A 22,776-nucleotide genomic window follows, 5' to 3' on the forward strand; every position below is an offset into this window, starting at 1 on the left:
ATATATTTTGCACCACATATTAGCAATGTTTTGCATTCTTAATAACAGCTATTATGCAATCAATCCAATTGGTATTTGATTCAAAACTAACTAGAGCATTTGAGAGTTGTTGAAAACTTTCTCCGAGTGCATAAAATCATTGACTATTGTATCATAGTACCTCACTCAATCAATAAGTAATCCAGCACCATCACAGTTTCAACTTACTCCATATCTTTACCTCTTTTGAATGACTTAGAAAAGGAAGGCCCTCATAACTCATAACTTTTTCAGTTCCATTGAAGTAGATAAGAGGATGAGAGGAAGTTATTTTCAAACTGAAGACCTGACCTGAATGCTTGCAAGACAAAGGACTCCATCTGGTATAGACACCCTAAGGTGGAATGACAGTGTTGAACTTGGTGATATTAAATTCATCACCAGGTGTAGACATTTCACAAAGAAAAAAACAAAAAACAATGATGTCTTTTAAACAATTTATTAATTCCAAGTTTGTTCTATATGTTGTTACTTATAAAACAATAACATTGAGTTTACAAAGAAGCTGTTAAGTGACCAACCAATCTACTAAAAATAGCTAAATTTCCTGCAAATTGCTGCTTATTGTTGTGAGAAAAAAAAAGGGGCGTAGTCTTCGGTATATTGCCTGGAAATGGTCATTACTTGAATGCATTTGGTTAATAGGTCTGCTTGATCCAAACTGACCTGGGACTAAACACAATAACCTGGAATATCTTATTACTCTTGTAATGGTTCTTTGAGTTTTTCTGCATCCAGCCATTTTTTTAGTCCTAACATATGTGTGTGTATACTAATACTGGTTTCTATCACCGGGCTGTGGCCATGTTGGGACACCTTTTAAAGAATTATTGGTCCAATTATGGGCCTCTAACCACATATCTGTTGTTTGCTAAGCAGCTGTGATTGCAATTGCATTGCAGAACACATGCCAACATACTAATCATCATTTTAGCGTCCACTTTTCCATGGGCCAGATGGAATATGTTGAGGCGAATTTTCTATGGTCAGATGCCTTTCCTGTCCCCAAGTCTGACCTTTTTCCAAGTAATGTAATATTTCCCCATGGCCAGATATGCTTTCATGGAACATTGGAAATGGACACCACTTGCATGATGATAACACTCACTCACAACAAACACGTGTTGTTTTGGCAAGGACACACTACCCACCCCCCATGTACACATGTAGACAGTCTTTTCTTCAGTTTCTATCTACCTAATCCATTCTCAAGGTTGTGATCAGCCTGGAGCTATAGTCAAAGACACTAGCCTAAAATACCATGCAATGAGACTGAACTCACAATCCATGTAGTTTGGAAGCAAACTTCTTACCATTGCAGCTTACTTTATATATATATATTCTAGTCCATCTATATTGTATTCTTGATGAAGACACTCATCTAACAATAGGATGGTACTGCAGTTGGCATAGTTTACCATAGTTTGGACTTGGCAAAGTACACTTCTGGAATAGTTAGATGCAACAGGGCACTAAATTATGGAGTGACTCACCAAAGTAAGCAGGGGCAGCACTGCAAAATTGAGTATTTCATTAGCTCACAGTGCTGGGTTCACATTTTCCTGTGGAGTTTGGCTGTAGATGCAAGTGTTATCAGCTTAGTGGCTCAGTTCTACAGCATTGTCTATTTCAGTGGACTATGTGAATGTCAAGACTAAGGAGCCTAAGGACTAGACTAAGGAGCCATTTCTGTAATCTGATTTGTTGCAGCTATTTTATTTCAGTTATGTTCCTAAATCCCTTAGAAAAAGGGCTGAATGCCACAACCTCACATAAATCTGTTTATATTTCTCATAAGAGTAATGTGCCATCTTTTAAATTTAGCTTTTCAAGGAGTATTTAGTTGGATCATACTATTGTTTACTCCCCAACTATGATGGGGTTTATTTGTACTTGGCATGTTGTCTTAGGGATTAGAGCTACTAACATGTGTTCTGAACAGAAAATGCTGCTATTAACATATGTTCAAAGCTTCAAATGCTGCAGGTAATACATTTTTCAAGTATCAAACATTGCAGATATTTGTTTTGGGGGAATATTTTAGCTGCTGTATCTCTCTTAAGCTTTGCTTACCTTTCTTTTTTCTTATTTTCACTGACTCACCAGGCACTAATTCTGTCATTTATATTGCTTTTTCTTTTGGTTTTCTCTTTAGGGGTTTGAAGTAGTCCATATTAAATGAACAATGGATTGACAAAATCTCTAGAGCATCAGAAAAAATCCTTTGTGCATTTTAAACTTTTAGTGAGGATGAAAAACAGTGCCCATGACTTGTTACAGGGCCTCTGAGACTGGTTGGAGGGAGGGAGAACAGTATCCAGAAATTGGAAATCTGGCCCAAATGTTTACAACAGAGTGGACTCTGCTAAAGATAGTCAAAGTGTCAGGTGGTGGCATTGAACCAGCTACAAGATAATTCTACTACCCAAGTAGACCATAGGGGAATTGAATTAAGAGCACAGAGCTGGAACAAGTACTATAAGGCATCCTGTCTGATGTTCTTACAGTTCTACCAACCCACCACTTTAGGTTGATACTTTATCAACCCTAGCAGGATTTGATCTGAAAGTGCAGCCAAGTTGGAGTAAAATTCTGTTAAATAGTTAGTCCATACTTTAGTTTAGTAGCATCCTTAGGACTGTGTTGATAGTGAAGTTACTTCTCAGTCATCCCTTTGGAGGTTGATAGAATAAGTATCAGTTTACAAGTGGGGTGGATAAAACGATTTTCCTCCACAGTGATATAGTTGCCTTGTCACTGTTTGGAATCATTATTAGTATTAAAGGCATTACATGGCAGAATTGGTTGTGTTTCAAAACGAAATACCTGGCAGTATATAGTTGCAACATTTTACAGTTTGAGTTCAAATTTGTTTTCATATCTGGGGTTAATGAAGTTCTGATAATATACTGAGTTTGATTAAATCAACTATATCCTCCTTGAAAATCTCTGTCTTTGTACCTATCTTAGAAAGCATCATTATTATTAGGGTGGTGTATGGACAGTTTTTTTAGTGTTGGAAAAAATGCCTTGAGTATTTGTTCCAGCTCTTTACATTGTGGTTTCATATTCCACTAAGGTTGGTTTTGTTTTTTATCTCTCTGGTGTTGTCAATAGAATAAAATACTACTGAAGCAACGAGCAGGGTGGGGTGATATAATCAACTGCTCCCATTACCCCAAATTTCTAGTCTTGTACCTATTTTGGAAACAGTTAATATTCAAAATGATGGATTGGCAGAATTGTTAGTCTTCCAGCTCTGTATTCTGAGATCACAGCCTGCTGAGGTCAACTTTGCCAGTCATCCCTCTGGGGTTAATGAAATAAAGTATCAATCAAGTGTTGGGGCTGATGGAGTCAACTAAGACCATCACCTCAAAATTGCTCACCTTCTGTCACAATTGTGCCAAGTAGTTGGTGATAGGAAGGACATCTAAGCTCCTCATTCAATAAACATGGCAAAATCATGACCATCTCTTACTGTGTAACTGCAATTATCACCATGTTAGTGCTACATGGTAGTGGAGCAGCCACCATACCAATTCTCTTCCTTTCAAATGCTGAAAACTTACATCAAGCAACCTACCAACCATTAGAAATGCTCCTGGAAGCTCTTCTGTCAACCTCAGTATTTGTATTTTATTGATCTTGGAAGGATGAATAGCTAAACTGAATCAGCAGATTTTGATCATAGAAAGACCAGCTAAATATACAACCACCTGTTTATATGTATATATATATATATATATTGTGAAGACACATGGCTCAGTGGTTAGCGCATTGGGCTTACAATATTGAGGTCGTAAGTTTGATTCCCAGACTGGACTGTGTGATGTGTTCTTGAGCAAGGCACTTTATTTCATGTTGCTCCAGTTCACTCAGCTATAGAAATGAGTTGTGGTGTCACTGGTGCCAAGCTGTATCAGCCTTTGCCTTTCTCTTGGACAAACCAGTGGCGTGAGAACAGAAGACTGGTATGCATAGGTGACTGCTGGTCTTCCACAAACAACCTTACCAGGATTTTGTGCCCCATGGTCATTTGTGACCATAGGGAGTTTTTAATATATCATCATTATTGTTATTTAACATCCGTTTTCCATGCTGGCATGGTTTGAATGATTTGACAGGAACTGGCAGGTCAGAAGACTACTCCAAAACTGTCTGCTTTGGCATGGTTCCTCTGGCTGGCTACCCTTCCTAATGCCAATTACTTTACAGATCATACTGGATGCTTTTTATGTAGCACCAGCAGTAGTGAGATCACCAAGTAACTTTCAAGAGATGACCTCAATTGTTGGGGTGAATGGTATTGAGGGACAGAAAAAAAGTCTTACATTAGAGGGGAAACATGGCTATCTAACGTGAGAAGAGGGTAAAGATGTGACAGGTGGATGGGGGTGGCTAGCAAAATTGCGAAAGGAGATTGGTAAATGGAGGAGAGGATGTAACAAGTAGCAGGAGGGGTATATATATTTGCATTATATATATGTTTCATTGGAGTATATAAACTCATTTGATTGAACATGTGAAATAAATGAGTGGTTAAGATCAGGAGTTGATATCAGCTGCAGGCATATATTTTGATGTGTGTAAGAGCACTTTATTCTATACTGCCTCAGTCTATTTAGCCGTCAGTACTTGATAGTTTGGGAATATTATTTGAAAGAGACTGACATCCCATTCAGGACATATATCTCTCATCATCTACTATTAATCACTAGTGTTTACATTACATTTATTATCCATTACTAACAGAATTTATCCAAAACTAGATTTTTCTTTATCTTTAGTATTTTGAAACCTTTTCTTTCTTCTTTATTTGCATTTTTTTTCAAATTTTTATTGGGAATAAAATTTCTTTCACTTTGTAATCTCTCTTTAACCCTTAATAACAACTACTCTATTACTACTTACATCCTATTTATATTTGTATATTATATTTTAATATTATCAGTATAAAGCAGCAGCAGTAGTAATGGTTGTGGTAGTAGTAGTAGTAGTGGTAGTAGTAGTAGTAGTAGTAGTAGTAGTAAAACAAACCTCCAGCAAACTAGTTATTTGGATATAAAAGCTAAATGCATGAGAAGTAGGTTGTTCACATCAAAGAATTTTGTTCTTAACAATCTGTGACCAGTTTTCATATTCTGAAACTACTGGATAAATGGTGAATACTCTTTGATCTATCCGCTCATTTCCTTTTCTTTGAAATCTTCTGAAAGCCATATTATATGTTATTTCCTTTGAAAATTATCGCTCTTGTATGAAATATTCATCAGTCTATAACAGTTTACTAACAATCCTGTTGTTTGAGCTTGTAGTTTATCCTTTTCTTTCTCATCAACATCATCATCATCTGAGAAAATTGACTTTTGGTGTTGAGATGCTGTGAGCAAGCCTGGACTTGGCAAATACATTTTTCCTTTGTAATTTGAAAGACTGCAATTTATGTATTAATATAGAATAAAAGATTTGTGTGTTTGTGTGTTCACATACACTTTTTATCTTTTATTGATTTCTATGAAATTGGACTGCGTTTGTTCTTAGGCAATGCCTACAAGGGTTTACATGATCATGCTGAACTCGGTACTTATTATGGTGTGGTATTTTATCAATAGTTTTATTTAATGATTATTTTATCGCTGTCTATTTGTTGAACCATTAAATTGCAGAATATAAATAGACAACATAAAATACACTGGTTTTTAGACTGTAAACGTAAACACAAATATGAATACACACATACAATACACATTTATATGGCAGGGTTCTGAATAGTTTTGTCTTCATAAAATATTCGTCAACCCAAGACTATAGTGTAAGTCATATATCCACTTTACCATTTATTTGGATGGAATCCATGCGGTTAGAAAGCGTACTTCTTAAGCTATCAACCATGTCTGGATTGATGCATTGTTCATCCATTCACCAAGGTACATGTTACAATTGCTGAAGAAACTCCTTTCTCAACTCTGCCCAGGAGCGGTTGAAAAGTTCGTAGGGTGACCAAGATACTCTCATGCAATGTGACCAAATGAAGTTTATTTTTCAACACAGTCAGCTTTGCGGTCCACACTCTTACATCGGTATTGTAGTGCTTGAATCCCATTGGTGAAGAAGCTTTCATCCTGTTGGTCAAAAAAAGTAAATAAAGTCATCAACAGCAAATATGATACCATCATCATTTAAATATAGTATTTAAGCAATGTGTTCATGGTTGGTTAATGGTTAATGGATGCTTAAAAGAAAATCTGTAGATAACTTTAAAATGTAATTGAGTTGCACTGCTGATGCGGTAGGACATTATTGACCATGAAATATGGCATCCTTACCAACAATTTATGTGTGTGTTTGTGTGTATATTTATATATATATATAGTATGTGGCTTTGTGGTTCATAGGCAAGTGTCTTCTGCAGCACCCAAGTGACCAAAGCCTTATGAGTTGATTTGGTAGACAGAAGCTGAAATAAGCTTGCTGTGTATGTATGTGTGTATTCATTTCCAATATTTTGCAAGGAAATGTCTAGCCATAGGGAAATATTACCTTGCTTGAAAACAGGTGAGGGTTGGCAAAAGGAAGAGCATCCAACCATAGAAAATTTGCCTCAAATAAACTCCATCCAATCCATGTAAACTTAGAAAAGTGGACATTAAATGAAATGATGTTGATTTTTATATACACACACACACACAGATGGATATATGTATGTATGTTATACATTGCTATCCAGTGCCCCCCCCCATCTCTATATACCCAGTTTTTTTCCACTCACTACATTCTCTTCCCCCACTCTACTTACGCTTCTTTGGCAATACCCTGCCACTTATATTATGACCCTCATACCTCAAGGGTATGCCCCAACACCTGCCACCATCTATCTCTTGTACTTGTCCATTCCATTTATAGTCTGATCCCTATCTCCACCATCTCTTTCCTGCTCTCATACTCCTGCTGTTTCCCCACTCTCTCTCTCTCCTCTTACTCTTCCCTCAGGTTGGGTAACCATGTATCTCCTTTACAACAGCACGCCTGTTTCTGTCTCTCTGTCTCACTATAATCTTTCATAATCTAAAAAAAGATCCTGTCACTTCTCAAAGGATCTTTGTCTTGTAAAGAACTTGGTGACCCTGCCAGTGCTGGTGCCACTTAAAAAGCATCCAGTCCACATTGTAAAGTGTTAGGAAGGGCATCCAGCCATAAAAAAAACCCCTGCCAAAACAGGCATGGAAGGTGGATGTTAAACAATGATGATATATATATATATATATATATGTGTGTGTGTGTATGTGTGTATATATATATATGTGTGTGTATGTGTGTATATATATGTGTGTGTATATATATATATATGTGTGTGTGTGTGTGTGTATATATATATATGTGTGTGTATGCATGTGTATATATGTATATGTGTATGGATGTGTATATATATATGTACATGTGTGTGTGTGTCTATATATGTATGTTTATGTCTATATATATGCGTGTGTGTGTGTGTATGTATATATATTCTCATTAAATCCTACCCTATAAACTAGTTATTGGTTATATCAGGCAAAATCTAAGTTAAGAAATTGTTTCTTAAAGTTGGCTTTCTCTACCATCTTTGAATATCAGTATTGTGGAGGTGACTATTCAGTCTGTGCTAGGTGAACACTTCACACCCAGCAAAGATGGTAAATTCATCATAAATATTAAGTTCACACAGTTAATATAATCTCGGATCATAACAGGAAACTAACTTTTCTGTTTACTGTTTGTGAAATAGTGTGCAAGTTGTTTTCAGATAGCACTGTAGCCATAGCTATCTGATATTACTGGGCATATGGCAAGATAAAGGGTGAGTTATAAAAATAAGGACTGAAGGCAAGCAGCATTTCACTAGCATATATCCTGTTTATTGATTTTGCATATTTCATTTGAACAAGACTTACAGATAAAAGTACTCAATACTTCAGTGAGTAGTGTGCTTTATTCTGTTTTAAGTTACTTGTTTCAGTTCTCAGATTTAGACTAGCTTTCAAATCTGGAAACTGAAATGGAATTTTGTAAACAAGTAACTTAATGTGTGTGTTGTGTGATAAGTTTGCTTTCCACTCACATAGTTCTGAGTACAGTTCTACTGCTTGGCACCTTGGGCAAATGTTTTTGTTATAGCCCTGGGCCAACCAAATCTTTGTGAGTAGATTTGATTGATGGAAACTGAAAAATGGCTGTTATATATGAATGTATGTGTGTGTGTGTGTGTGTTACTGTCTCCTTGCCATAACATTGCATGATAGTTGTAAACAAGTCTCACTGTCATGGAAGCAGTGTCCTTCATTTCCAATTTTCCAAATCTTGTCTATCATGGGGTAATGTTACCTTATTTGGGAAAAGGAAGGGCATCCAGTTGTAGAAATCTGCCTCAGCAAATTTTGTCTGACCCATGTGAGCATTGAAAAGTGAGCATTTAATGATGATGAAAATAACTGGAAATAATAGACATGCTGCTCCTGTTGTAGCTCAGGTCAGGCCTGATTCAGTCTCCAGTTGTCACAATTTCTTTGTTTTTTTATCTTTGTTTTTTTTTCATTTTTTTTTTCAGACTTAGTGTATCTAGGATTGCAATTTGAATTTGGTAGAGGTTTAGCATGACAAATTTGGCTGCTAATTCTAGGAAAATGAGTTACCATATAGAGGTTCCTTTGTTGGCTTGGGAAATTTCTTTCTTGGTTTGATTGAATGCAGAGGCAAGCACGAGTTCAGGGAGGTAGATTGGCAGAATTAACAGAGCATTGCTTGAGGTGGCTTACAGTATCTGTTCTAGCTCTTGGTTTTCTGACAGCAACATTTGCAAGAACATTGGTGTCAAACTATATTGGCACCAGTGTTGTTGGTAGCAGGCTGGTTTTCCCCTTGGAGTGGAGAAAAGAGTCTGGCATGCACGGGCAACTTCCAGTCTTCAACCAATGGAGGCTCTAGCAGAGACAAGCAGTGAACAGAAAAGCAGCTCAAAGAAGCTATGGTTGCTATTTTTTTAGCAGGTTGAGTATCCATGTAGAGCAGGCTGGGGAACTCCTTGCTTGCAGGTAACACCTTTCTTACATTAAAAATTGAAACTGTCTGTTAAGGATATCTCTAATAAACCCACATGAAAGGAAACAGTTTAAGCTTTCAGGTTAAAACTGAAATTTAATATAACTTGTGAACATAAACAGTTATGTCTCTCAGCACAGATGCCTCACAATTTACCCCTGGTACTAAAAAGGCTCTTCTCCTTTGATGGAGAGGGTCTAATTTTTTGAGGTTGCTCTCTTCTGGCTTATAATGTGGATATAGACAAAATACATTATAAGTGAATATAAAGCACAATTTCCCTATAAAACCTTATACATACCTCTTGTGATTCAAATCTCAGCTTGATATATAAACAAACATATGGAACTAATTAATGTTAAATGTCTTTGAGATGTTTCTGGAATAATGATGTAGGAAACCCCCACCTTTAATTTCTCTTATTTTAGCTGTTTTCTCAGTTGAAAAAAAAAGTGTTCAAAGAATATTTTATGGAGTTATGTGGCAAGGGAGGAATGTTCTGTAAATTCATTAACAGATTGTAAAACATTACCTTCAAACATTTATAATTCTAATTAAATGCTTCAGAATGTTTTTTTTTAATTTGAAAACATTGCCAAGGAATTTGTATCTTTGTTTCCTCTAGCTTATATTTTAAACAGTTTGAAAATATAACTTTACTTGTTTTTGCTTATAAGTTACTTGTATGTTGAAAAAATCAGTGTCACTTGCTTAAGTATTTTGAGTTTCTGATTAGAAGCAGTCTTCAGGTAAAGACTACTCTCAATGGAAAACTTAAAGTTGTTTAATTGAGTTTAAAACAAAAAAGAAAATGAATGTCTTAGTCAGAAGAGGAAGAGCAGTACTCATTGCTCCCTTTAGAGTACCTGAAACTGGTAGATGGATGTTAAAATGCTATAGGATTGAACTCGAAAGCACAAAGCAAACTTTTTAACCATATATATTTCATTAACATTTCTTTGTACCAGTAATTAATACACACATGAAGACATGTGCATATGTGCACTCACAAAAGCATACATGCATATATATATATATATACACATACATACAAACATATATATATATATATATATGCATGTATGCTTTTGTGAGTGCACATATGCAGTTTCGAAATCCAATGATACCCTACACACCTATTTGGTTATGAAATTTTACAAATACACTTTCTCAGGGAGACTTGATATACCTATCATTATGGATAATACTAAATGTACCTTTCGGATTTTTCATAATGTGATGTAACTTTTTGGTATAACAATTGCATGCGGCTGAAGAGAACTTTAAACCATCCTTTATGTCTATTATACACTGATGTAAGAATAGGCCATTTATAAAGCTTGAAACACGTGTACCACGACATCCTTTGTGTTCTGTTTTTGATTTCATTTGATACATATATAATATAATATATCATCATCATCATCGTTTAACGTCCGTTTTCCGTGCTAGCACAGGTTGGACGGTTTCGACCGGGGTCTGGGGAGCTAGGGACTGCCCCAGGCTCCAGTCTAGTCTGGCAGTGTTTCTACAGCTGGATGCCCTTCCTAACGCCAACCACTCCGCGAGTGTAGTGGGTGTTTTTTACGTACCACCTGCACAGGTGCCAGAGGGGTCTGGCATCGGCCATGTTTGGATGGTGCTTTTTATGGGGGGGGGGGGCAGAAATATAGGGGAGCACCAGTGGGGAGGGGTGGTTCAGAGAAATGATGACAGGTTCTAGGCAAGTAGAACGTAGGATATCAAGAGAGGGGTAATGCATGGTGAAATAGCGTATTGAAGAGGGGGGTTCAAAGAGTAGACACCTATAATGGTGGTGGGAGAAGCGACATCCGGTATAGATGGAGCAAAAATATAGAGATATCCGGTATTGGTGGTGGGGGTGGGCAAGGGCGGGTGCACCGGGAATATGACGGGCTGGCTTAAAAATGCTCTTAGCAAAGGAAGAGGGGGGATGGCAGACAGCGTAAAGCTTAAAAGAGGGAGACAGAGAGAGAAAGAAGGGAAATAGCGGAACCCCGCGGAAATGGGCCGCCATTGAAAAAACCCCTGTATGGAGAAATAATATGCAATACGAGGCGAAGCTGAAAATAGTAATAATAATAATATTATTAATAAGCAAATTTTCGACCGAGGATCAAAGGGACAATACTAATAGTAATAATAATAAATAAATAATAACAGCTCAACCACAACATTAGATTAGAAAGACTCTCTTATCTTGGGAACATTTCGTTCTTCGGCCTGACACGGGAATATGACGGGCTGGCTTAAAAATGCTCTTAGCAAAGGAAGAGGGGGGATGGCAGACAGCGTAAAGCGTAAAAGAGGGAGACAGTATATATATATATATATATATAGATATATATATATATATACACACATATATATACATATGCACATACATACTCAGACACAAGTATATACATATACAGGGTGTTCAAGCTAAGTTTGACAGTTTGCATAAATGGAGAACAAAACACAATATGCCATCCAAAAGTAAAAGAATTTGAGAAAAGTCACAAAATATAAACTGGGTTATGATTAGTGGGTAACAGTTTAGTCAAAGTAGCTGCCCTCAACTTTCACCACAGCTTCAAAGACAGCTTTGGAATCTGGTGTGTATGTTCCTCACTGTATCCCTGGGAAGATCTTTGAACACCTCCTTCATCTTGGTTACAGCTCAGTCTTGATGTCATAGGCTGAGCTTCAACTGTGCCTCACACATAGTAATCCATGGAATTACAATCAGGGAAATCAGGGCATCAGAAATTGGGGCTAGTGAAGTTGCAGAAATTTTGACAACCACTTCTGACTCTTTACAGAAGTATGGCTAGGAGCCGAATCTTGTTTGTCACACATATGGCCCTCTAGCAGTTTTTCATAGGCATTTGTTGTTAAATGAATTTCAACTACAACTTTAATCATTATGCTCACCAATGCTGTTGACTGTTCATATTACACCAAGCTGTTCTTGAAAAGAGGAGACAAAAAAAAAATCATTGAATTTAACCCTTTATATATGTAACATCCTATACACATGCATATTTATACAGACACATGCACATATGCACAAACATGCATGCATAAAGGTGAAATAAGCATCAGTGATGCTTTTTCCTATGCAGCAACTGCAGGAGCTACTTAGGTTTTGCAAGTTCTTTTAAATCCATTGCTATGCTGGAAACCCTTCTGTATCATCAGTAGGTATCTCAAGGTCACAAGCATTTTGCCTCTTAGTCTGTATGTTTCATCTGAATGAGGCTGTGAAGACTGAACTAGTCTTCAACTACAGAAGGATTCCATTTGCTGTCTTAGCCACCTTGAGCTACTTTCAGCTGCTGTGCCTATTTCCTTGATAACTTTCTTCAGTTGTCTGGGTTCCAGACCTATCTTCTCTAGGAAATAGCGCACTGAACAGCTTGGAAAGCTGCAGCAACTGACTTCAATGAGTAATGAGGCCACATGCCCTCCCTTGATAAGAGCCTCATCAACTATTTCCTGATATTTTTCTTTACTTGATAGTGAGTATCAAAGTCTGTCATCCCAAGACACTGTGAGTTCACCACAATGATTGTTTTTGTATTCCAGGAGAGCAGGAACATGTCTGGTCAGAGTAATGTTATCACTATCTCCTCTGGGAAGACAAGTTTGCCTTTCAGGTCCCCTTGCATCTCTCAGGCTGAGGCTAAATGCGAAATAGAAAATGGGCCCCCGTGACATAGCTTTCATCATGGGAACTTTGTCACCTTCCTTTTAGGAATTTGATACCCTTTGGTGGTCACAACTTGTGTTTATTAACTTTCACTGTTTGCAGGTGAGTTCATTTAGCAGTTTTCTCAAGGACCTTGTCATGTCTCCAATAGTTTTGGCTTTCTCTCAGTGCCCTAAGGCATCCAGTCAAAATGTAGTTCAGAGTGCAAAAAGTTGCTCTGCACTACTTGCAGAATTGGTCCATTTCTTTGTCCCATTTGGTTTGCAAGATTCTTTGTGAGTTCATGTATTGAAGCATAATCTGTTGTGTCTGGGGACAGTCATTCTCTTTTGGTGCCTTATAATTTAACACACTCACCAGTAAAATTTCCACTTATTTTTAGAAAAAAAGAAATAAGTGGAAATTTTACTGATGAGTGTTTTAAATTATAAGGCACCAAAAGAGAATGCTTCTCCCCAGACACAACAGTATATATATATATATATATATATCATCATGATCATCGTTTAATGTCCGCTTTCCATGCTAGCATGGGTTGGACGGTTCAACTGGGGTCTGGCAAGCCCGAAGGCTGCACCAGGCCAGTCAGATCTGGCAGTGTTTCTACAGCTGGATGCCCTTCCTAACGCCAACCACTCCGAGAGTGTAGTGGGTGATTTTATGTGCCACCGACACAGGTGCCAGACGAGGCTGGCAGACGGTCACGCTCGAATGGTGTTTTTTATGTGCCACCGACACAGGTGCCAGACGAGGCTGGCAGGTGCCAGACGAGATATATATATATATATAGAAAATGGATGTTTAATTATGATGATTATGGTGTTCATAAATTGTCTTTACAACTTCCACAATTTATGGTGTCTATTAAAGTCGAGATTCATCAATCAACTTCTTTGCAACCAGCAGACCCCATGTGGAAGTGTTCTGATGTTTGAAAAACATTTATTTGTTTGCCTATGAATTATCCTTATTTTTCATTTTTTCCTGAAATTTTCAAATTGTAATGGTAATTTATGAATACTCTGTGTTTGTTTGTGTACACACACATGCACACCTACAGAAAAGGGTCAACTGAAAAGTTCATGGGCTGACTGTGATACTCTCATGGAATGTGACCAAATGAAGTTTATTTATCAACATAGTCTTCCTTGCAGCCCACATTGCTTGAATCCTAACTGGGGTTGATTAAACCAACTCTATCCATTCAGATAGCATTATATGGTGGAATTAAAAACTTTATAGTTAAATGCCTTTTTCATTTTCCTCTCTATTTCTGAGTTTAATTACTAGTGTAGCCAAATTGACCTTGTTTCTAAAGTGACACAAGTATGTGACATTGAGAGGACATGGTTATTCTTGGGTGATTTCATCTTGCCAAACTCTGAAGTAGGTTGGCACATTTTCCCTTGATGAAAATTTCACTTTGTAGCTTTTCAATGATACAGATACTTTAAGTATCATATAGATAAAAATTATATTCTGTTGTTTTTGTTTAACACCTTGTCATCCTTATATGAATTGACTTATGATCAAGGGTATTGCAGTCATAACTATATTGTGTTGTTGTTTAGCCACAGGTCAGCCTTGACTGAGCAGACCTATGATCAGAGGCATTTCAGTCATGAGCAAGTTGTCTTTCTCTTGTGCATATCTTGGATTACATTATGCAATGTGTCCCTCTCATTTTTTAAATGGCAGTGTAATTTAAAGGAAATTTGACTGATATTTCTAACAGATTGAATGAAAATGTTGAAGCCACTTGGCTCATTTTATTGTATGCATATGGTGAGGTGGGTAGGTAGGTCAGCCATGCTGTATTTCACTGCAAATTTGTGGTCTCATGCCAGTATTTAAATTGTCAAATTAGCTATATGGTAGCACATTGGCAGAATTGGTTGAGCTTTAGACAAAATGGCATTTATTTTCTGAGTTCAAATGACACTTGGGTCATCTTGGTTTTTCATCCTTCTGTAGATTGATAAGCACCAGTTGAGTATTGTGCTTGATAGAATTGGCCATAATCTCCCCACAGTATCTGGTCTTTGCTTAATGTTAGAAATCAGTATTCCATCTTGTCCTTGAATATTCTAAGTTTAAACTTTCTAAAATGTGGCAGTTGGAAATATTCCAAAATTTCTTTAAGGATACAAAATGAAAACAAAATGAAGTATACCCTTTCCACTTACTACAAGCTCTTCTGTTGTCCGTTCCTGTTCTGTCCTTCAGCGCTAACAAACAGGATTATTATTTGATGTCTCTTGTTTGTTTTGACTTCTTAGAATCTAATGTTGGCAGATGTCTATCATCTGAAGTAACAAGTCATTTCACTGACTTTTTTCACTGGAATAGTTTTACCATACTTTCTTCTCTCTCTCTCTCTCTCTCTCTCTCTATGTTGTGTACATGCATGCACGCAAAATGACTTGGACTATAAACTGCTCAACTATATATATTTAGAAGTAAGATGGCTGAAAGGATGAGTGAGTGAGATTGTGGTTTACCTTCAAATAGAGCATGAATTTAAATCCACTTCAACAATGCTTTATTCTACATTACCTCAGTTCAGAGTAAATCTTAATGCCATGTTACTCTCTTGGAACTGAGGTTAAGATTTATGTTTTTATTATAAATGAATATATAATATAATAATAAATTAATAAATGAAATAGGTATGTCAGCAACTGGTACTTAGTTAAATGGGATGTAGTGGAGTTGATTATTTCTTTTTGTTTTTTTATCAAATCAGTGTAAGCAATCTTTCTAGCAGTTGTGTTGACAATAGAATGAGCATGAATTTTTTGTCTATAATGAGTTACATTTAGTTGATAGATTCTGTAGTATAAGTGTGAAAAATCAAGGGAAATGCAATAATAAAACTTTGCTGTGTGGCTTTTTGTAATGTTTAGTTATTGTCATCATCAGTGTAGTAACATGTTTTCCTTTGCTAGCATTAGTGTGGCATCTCACCATTGTTATTGATCTAGTGTTACCTCATCAGTAAGGCCCAATATTCAGAAATCTGACCTTAATACTTCTTCCCATTTTTCTGTCTTTGCAAACCATAATTACCTCTCCCAGTCATCATCCCTGTCTCCCACTCATTTTGAAAGCATTTTTGTAGGGTTTAGTTTTATTTCACTCCAAGTTCATCCTGCAGAAGTAGCTTTGCCTATTATCTCCCAGGGGCTGATTGCATAAATACTAATAATGTAATGTGGTGATTGTAATTGACATAGTATTCTTTTTCTTTTAAAGACAATTCATTATTTTTAATACTGTCATATCATCTTTAGATTTACTTGTGTACATTTCTAACAATAAGCATTTGATAACTCCATTCTAAGCTGTTATTTTAACAGTTGTGCAAAGGTAGAAAAATAATTTTGTTATCTGATGAGATATGAAAAGGTATTGAAAGTGAAAGATGTCAAGTGGCCCAGTGAAGAACATGAATTGTAATTGATACAGTGATACTTTAGATAGAAATAACTACAGGGGTATCAAACTGCTGGATCAGGTGATGAAGGTCATGGAGAGGGTCATAGCCCAACTAATTAGATGAGATGCTGTTTGGTTTTGTGCCAGATAGAAGTACCACTGTTGTTATATTTCTGGTAAGGCAACTGCAGGAGAAATACCTAGCCAAAGATAAATCCCTATACTTGGATTTTGTTGACTTGAAGAAAACCTTTGATAGGGTCCTCCAATCTGGTGGACGATGCAGAAACTTGGGATAGACAAAGTCCTAGTAAGTAGGAAGGTGAACAAATCGCAAACCCCTTCAGGTAGATGACTCTGCTCAATCTGTAGAAAAGGTGTTGGTAGAAACTTCATAAGATGTACCCAGTGTAAGCTATGGATGCATAAGAGGTGCAGTAACATGAAAAGAAGGATAGTTTTTGTGTGTGGCAGATGCAGAGGGGCAATAGAAACCAAAGCGGTTCAGAAAGCAGATTCCATCACAGGCCAAGGGGTGAGAAACTAGAAGTAGTTGATAGCTTTCACTACCTAGGTGACCAAGTCTGTAGTGGGGGTGGATGCTCTGAGAGCGTTGCCACTAGAATAAGAGTAGCCTGGACTAAGTTCAGAAAGCTGCTACCTCTGCTGGTGACAAAGGCCTCTCACTCAGAGTGAAAGGTAGACTGTGTGATGCATGTGTACGAACAGCCATGCTACACGGCAGTGAAACATGGGCCAGGACATATGTAGGCTTGAAAGAAACGAAGCTAGAATGATCTATTGGATGTGTAATGTCATTGTGCACACACAACAGTGTAAGCCTCTTGAGAGAAATGTTGGACATAAGAAGCATCAGATGTGGTGTGCAAGAGAGATGACTGCACTGGTATGGTCATGTGCTGTGTATGGATGAGGAGAGCTGTGTGAAGAAGTCTCACTCCTAACAGTAGAAGGAATTCGTGGAAGATGGAGACCCAGGAAGACATGGGATGAGGTGGTGAAGCATGACCTTTGAATGTTGGGCTTCACAGAGGCAATGACAAGAGACTGAAACCTCTGGAGATACTGAAGATATACTGTGATTGAGAAGACCCGGCAAGTAAAGTGAGATCACAGCGGTAGCTTATACCAGTGTGGCATAACCAGCCCATTTAAAAAGTACCTTTGAATCGTCAGGTGACGTACCGTGCTTGAGGAGACCTAGTGAGTGAAGTAAAATGAAAATCAAAATCAATCAGAATCTCAATCAAATCGAAATCAAAATGGAAATTGTAGTTGTGGCCGATGCCAGTCCCACCCGACTGGCTCCCATGATGGTGGAATGCAATAAGTACCATTCATGCATGGGTCGATGCCAGTGCCACCCGACTGGTTCCCTGTGCTGGTGGCACGTAAAAAGCACCATCCGAACATGGTCGATACCAGTCCTCCCACTCCCCGACTGGCTCCTGTGCTGGTGGCACATAAAAAGCACCATATCTGAATGTGGTTGATGCCAGTGCCACTGGACTGGTTCCTGTGCTGGTGGCACATAAAAAGCACCCACTACACTCTCAGAATGGTTGGCATTAGGAAGGGCATCCAGCTGTAGAAACTTTGCCAGATCAGATTGGAGCCTGGTGCAGCTTCCTGGCTTCCAGTCAAACCATCCAACCCATGCCACAATGGAAAACTGACGTTAAACGATGATGATAACCCTTTCATTACTATATGTTAAAAAGAGGCTATTTTAAAACAATTTTAAGATAACAATGGGATATTTACTGATGGATGACTATACTGAGAGTAGTCAAATTTATTATGATGATCCAAGTCCAAACTTAACAATTAACAATTCATTTTTTCCCCACTGATCTTTGAAAAAGACATTGTAAATGAAAGATTTTAACCAACCATATTATTACTGTATTGAAAGAGTTAAGGAGATAAATAACCCAAAGGAAAATTAGTCAGAATTGAAGAGGAAGAGATTGATAGAAAAAGAGAATTATGGTAGCAAAAAAAGAGTGGTCATTGAAGAGAGAAAGAAATAATGAGAGGGAGAGAGGAGGGCTGTGTGATGGTGGTGGCAGAGAAAAAAACAGGACAAAGAAGAAATGGTCTGTTAAGCAGATTTGTGGCAATATGGGAAAACATTAAATGTTTTCCCATATTGCCACAAATCTTTGATGCCAAAGCCTTAGATGTTCTCTTTGTAATAAATTCAAAGTTCCAAAGGGAATTTTACCAACTTAGGCATAATTAGTGCATGAGAGAGAGAGAAAGAAAGAGAGAGAGAGGTGTAGAGTAGAAGATAGATAGTGAGTAGAAGGATTATATTAGTCAGTATTTGTTAGTTACAATCAACTTTTCATGTTTGATAATCCTCAGCTCTAAACTACCAGCTGAACTTGATGAAATACATCAATAAGACCTGTATGTTTTCTTAGCATTATCTTTCTCTCACTGAAAAACCCTCTGGTGTCCCACTTTCTGTTCTTTGCACTTGCAGTGAACCACACCATCTTTGTTCCAAGGCTTTATTTGGTGAAGTAATGAATGAAACATTTTACTGTATTTACTGACATCTTGTGTTTGCTACTAGGGGTTGTCTTACCCAGCAATGCAGTGAACTGTCTGCACCAGATTTGAAATCATAACCTATGGGTAGGCTATCTATTACCAAATCCACACAGTCATTTTTTTTTTTTTAATATTGATTAAAATAGTGTTAACACTTGATTAAAGAGCATATAAACCCGCTTGCATTTATACAACTGTAAAATACATAATAATATTATTAATAATAATAATAATAATAATAATAAATAACTAAGATGCCTGGGTATTTAGTTTCTTTTACATTTGATTTCGAATCTCACAGGAATAAACTTTGTTCTGCTTCTCAGGCAGGGTTGTTGTGGCATCTCACAAAATCTTTGACTGCAACTCCTGTATTTGTACTAATAATATATTTCTTATATTAATTGGAAAACCATAACATACATATACAGTTTAAATCATCATGTTACTAAGTAATAAGGTGTGATTTTGAAGGGGAGTTGGATGCTAATTCTAATATGTCAATGGCTACTTAGTTCTGTAATTGGCTCCATTTGCTTTTGGATTTGAGTATTTATCCCCAAAATATGTAATTTTGTTATTCCATTTCATTGTTGCCATTTGCTGCCTTTGTAAAAAAAAATATATATATATTAGCATCATGGTCTTAATAATCCTTTCTACTATAGGCAAAGCTTGAAATTTTTGGGGAGGAGGTTTAAGTTGATTACATTGGCTCCACTACTTGACTGGTACTTATTTAATTGATGCCAATAGGATGAAAGGCAAAATTGACCTTGGTGGCATTTCAACTCAGAATGTAAAGCTGGAAGAAATGTCATCCACCATGTTAATGATTATGCCAGCTCACTGCTTTGATGATGATGACGATGATGACAGTTTCAAATTTTGGCACAAGGCCAGCAATTTTGAAGAAGTGAGTAAGTTGGTTACATCAACCACTGTGCTCAACTGGTTCTTATTTTATCAACCCTGAAAGGATCAAAAGTCAATCTCAGAAGAATTTGGACTCAAAATGTAAAGACCAATGAAATGCCACTAAGCATTTTGCCCATTGTAACAATTCTGCCAGCTTGCTGCAATAATAATAGTTATTATGATAACTCTTTCTGCTATAGGCATAAGGCCTGAAATTTTTGATTAGGCTAGTCTATTGCATCGACCTTAGTGCTCAATTGGTAATTATTTTAATGACTCCCAAGGGCTGAAAGGCAGTTGACCATGGCAGTATTTGAACTCAGAACATAAAGCCAAAAGAAATAACTACCTGTCAGTTACAAGTGTCAATGATATCAGCTTATCCCCTCTTTTCACAATTACTGGCCTTCTGCAGAAACTAGACTCGGGCAGAATCGATAGCATGTCAGACAAAATGCTTAGCAGCATTTCATCTGTCTTTACCTTCTGAGTTCAAACTCTGCTGAGGTCAACTTTGCTTTTCATCCTTTTGGGGTTGATAAATTAAGTACCAGTGAAACACTGGGACCGAAGTAATCAACTAGTTCCCTCTCCCACAATTTCAGGCCTTATGCCAATAGTAGAAAGGATTATTATTATTAACAGTGAACTGGCAGAATTGTTAGTATGCCAGGCAAAATGTTAAGCAGAATTTCGTCTATCTTTATATTCTCTATTCAAATTCTGCTGAGGTCAGCTTTGCCTTTCATCCTTTCAAGGTTGATTAAATAAGCACCAGTTATACACTGGGGTTGATATAATCAACTTATCCCCTCTCCACAAATTTCAGGCTTTGTACCTTTAGTAGAAAGGATTATTATTATTAAGGCAGTATGTTGGCTGAACTGTTAGCATATCAAGCAAAGTGCTTAGCAACATTTCATCCCGCCTTTGAAATTGTTCAAATTCTGCCACGGTTGACTTTACCTTTCACCCTGAGCTCCGGGGTTGATTTAATCAACTTACCTTATTTCCTGAAATGGCCTAGTGCCAAAATTTGAAATTATTATGTTCATTCTTTGAACTCTGGTTCTGTTGGAACTCCTGGAGTCTTGCATGCATAGTGGGCTTGCTATCTGCAGCCTACAGTACCATGCTTTCTGTTCTCTTCAATTATCTAATATTTTCCTGATGATTCTGGATGTGTCAAGGAGACCAACTATTTTCAACAGCTCTATTGAGCACCCTATTCCCATTCCCTTTATATTCTTCTTTTTATCTTCTGATACTGTCCCCAAGGCCCCAACAATAACTGACACTATCTTCACTTCCATCAGTTTCCACAATTGGGCTCTCTTATATTCAAGAGGATTGTATATATTGTTTTGCCTTTCTTCTTAACTATTTTTGGGTTAAATGGGCATGCAACATCAACTGTAGAGCACATGTGGTTCACCTTGCCCACCACCACTTGTGCTCAACCTCCCAGTCTGTTTGAATGGGAAATCTCACAAGATTTTGTTGGTTTCCAACTTGCTCATTCTTTGTGGTTTTGTTTCTCACTTGTCATACAGTTTCCAATGCAGCACTTTCACTACCTCATCATGTTACTACAACTTTGGTTTTGGACAAGTCAAGGGTATACATTCACAATACGGGCAATGGTTTCATCAAATCCATTACAAATTTGGCACAAAGAAGACAATTGCTCATTTCCAAATTGTTGCCAGAGCTTGTGTTTGCACTGTAAATAGTGTTCTTGATATCCTTTTTAAGTGCTCCTTTCTTTAACAGGTAGGACACCTGTTCTCTAGCAACTTTTGTTGTGGCTACTGTACTTCGTTTTTTTTTTTTCTATTTTTTCTACTTTCACTTATTATTAAAGGTGATGGAGGAAATACCCTGTGATATTTACTTACAGTGTTTCCTTAACATTATGACTTCAGGTTTTGCCAGTTCATCTTTGCCTTTCATCCTTTTGAGGTGGGTTGAAGTTTTTGATTGATTTACATATCTGGCAAAGACTGGTAACAGTTTATTTGACTGTACCCTCTTTTCCCAAACATTTGTGACCTCGTGCCTTTGTTAGAAATCCTTATTGCAATTTGCAGAATTGCTAGGAATAGTAGGTGAAATGCCTTGCAGTATTTATAACCTTTACATTTTGAGTTCAAATCCTGCGGTGGTCAACTTCACATTTATTTTTTTTAGTGGACTGATACAATACTAGTCAAATACTGAGATCTTTTGAATTATTTATATTCCATCTCACCTCAAGGTTTTGTTTATATGTGTATATTAGCATGCTTGTAGAAATAAAAATCAAGTGACATTCCTTGTGGTAATAAAGACCAAGTGACATTTCTCCTCTTGGAATATTATCATATATTTTGATTGTTTTTAATTTCATTTTAACACCACCACCACTTTTCCTAACCCTGTAATGTCCCCTCATCCATTGTACTTGTAGCAGTAATAAAAATTATTATTACTGCTTTAAAAAGATCAATTGATCTTTTCTCCCTATTCAAATAAGGAACATTGTCCCCTTCTCTGTCTCTTTTTCCTACCTTTGTAGTTTTCTCATCCTAAAACTAAAGCAAAAAAAAAATAAACAGCAAAAAACCCAAAATACATCAGTTGAAACACACACACACACACTCTTCTCTCTCTCTCTCTCTCTCTCTCTCGCTTGCTTGCTCTATCCTTCTCTCTTCTCTGTTTCTTTCTCATCTTCTTTCAGATTTCCTTCCCCACTCTTTCTCTATTTGTCATCCTTTTATAGTCCCCTCACCACCAATCTGTATATGTTTTATTGCTGGTTTTCATGTGTTCTCAACTATCTATTGATGCTGCCCCTTGCAGCCTTATAGCTCCATGGCAAGCCTATAATCAAATCATTCAGCTTTCTTAGATACAATTAAAAAATCAAAGCTCCCTACTCTACTCCCTGTTGCCCACTCATGAAATCTCTAACTTTTATTACAGTACTGTGGTATTTGTTTAGTTCATCCTTTATCAACAGA

General features: G+C 37.1%; 1 protein-coding gene and 1 long non-coding RNA gene across 4 annotated transcripts in view; one reads left to right on the top strand and one right to left on the bottom strand.

Moving 5' to 3' along the window:
• Nucleotides 1-22,776, top strand: part of LOC115215855 (VWFA and cache domain-containing protein 1-like) — a 92,152-nt gene that overhangs the window by 6,844 nt on the left and 62,532 nt on the right. The gene's annotated exons all lie outside the window — the stretch shown is intronic.
• On the bottom strand, nt 1,335-21,143 carry LOC118764793. Its single transcript, XR_005000599.1, has 3 exons — nt 20,981-21,143; nt 12,859-12,866; nt 1,335-1,347 (listed from the first exon to the last, which is right to left on the bottom strand). It is a non-coding gene; the product is annotated as an uncharacterized LOC118764793 (long non-coding RNA).

This window comes from Octopus sinensis, linkage group LG9 (assembly GCF_006345805.1).
Source record: "Octopus sinensis linkage group LG9, ASM634580v1, whole genome shotgun sequence".
Classification (NCBI taxonomy): Eukaryota; Metazoa; Mollusca; class Cephalopoda; order Octopoda; family Octopodidae; genus Octopus; species Octopus sinensis.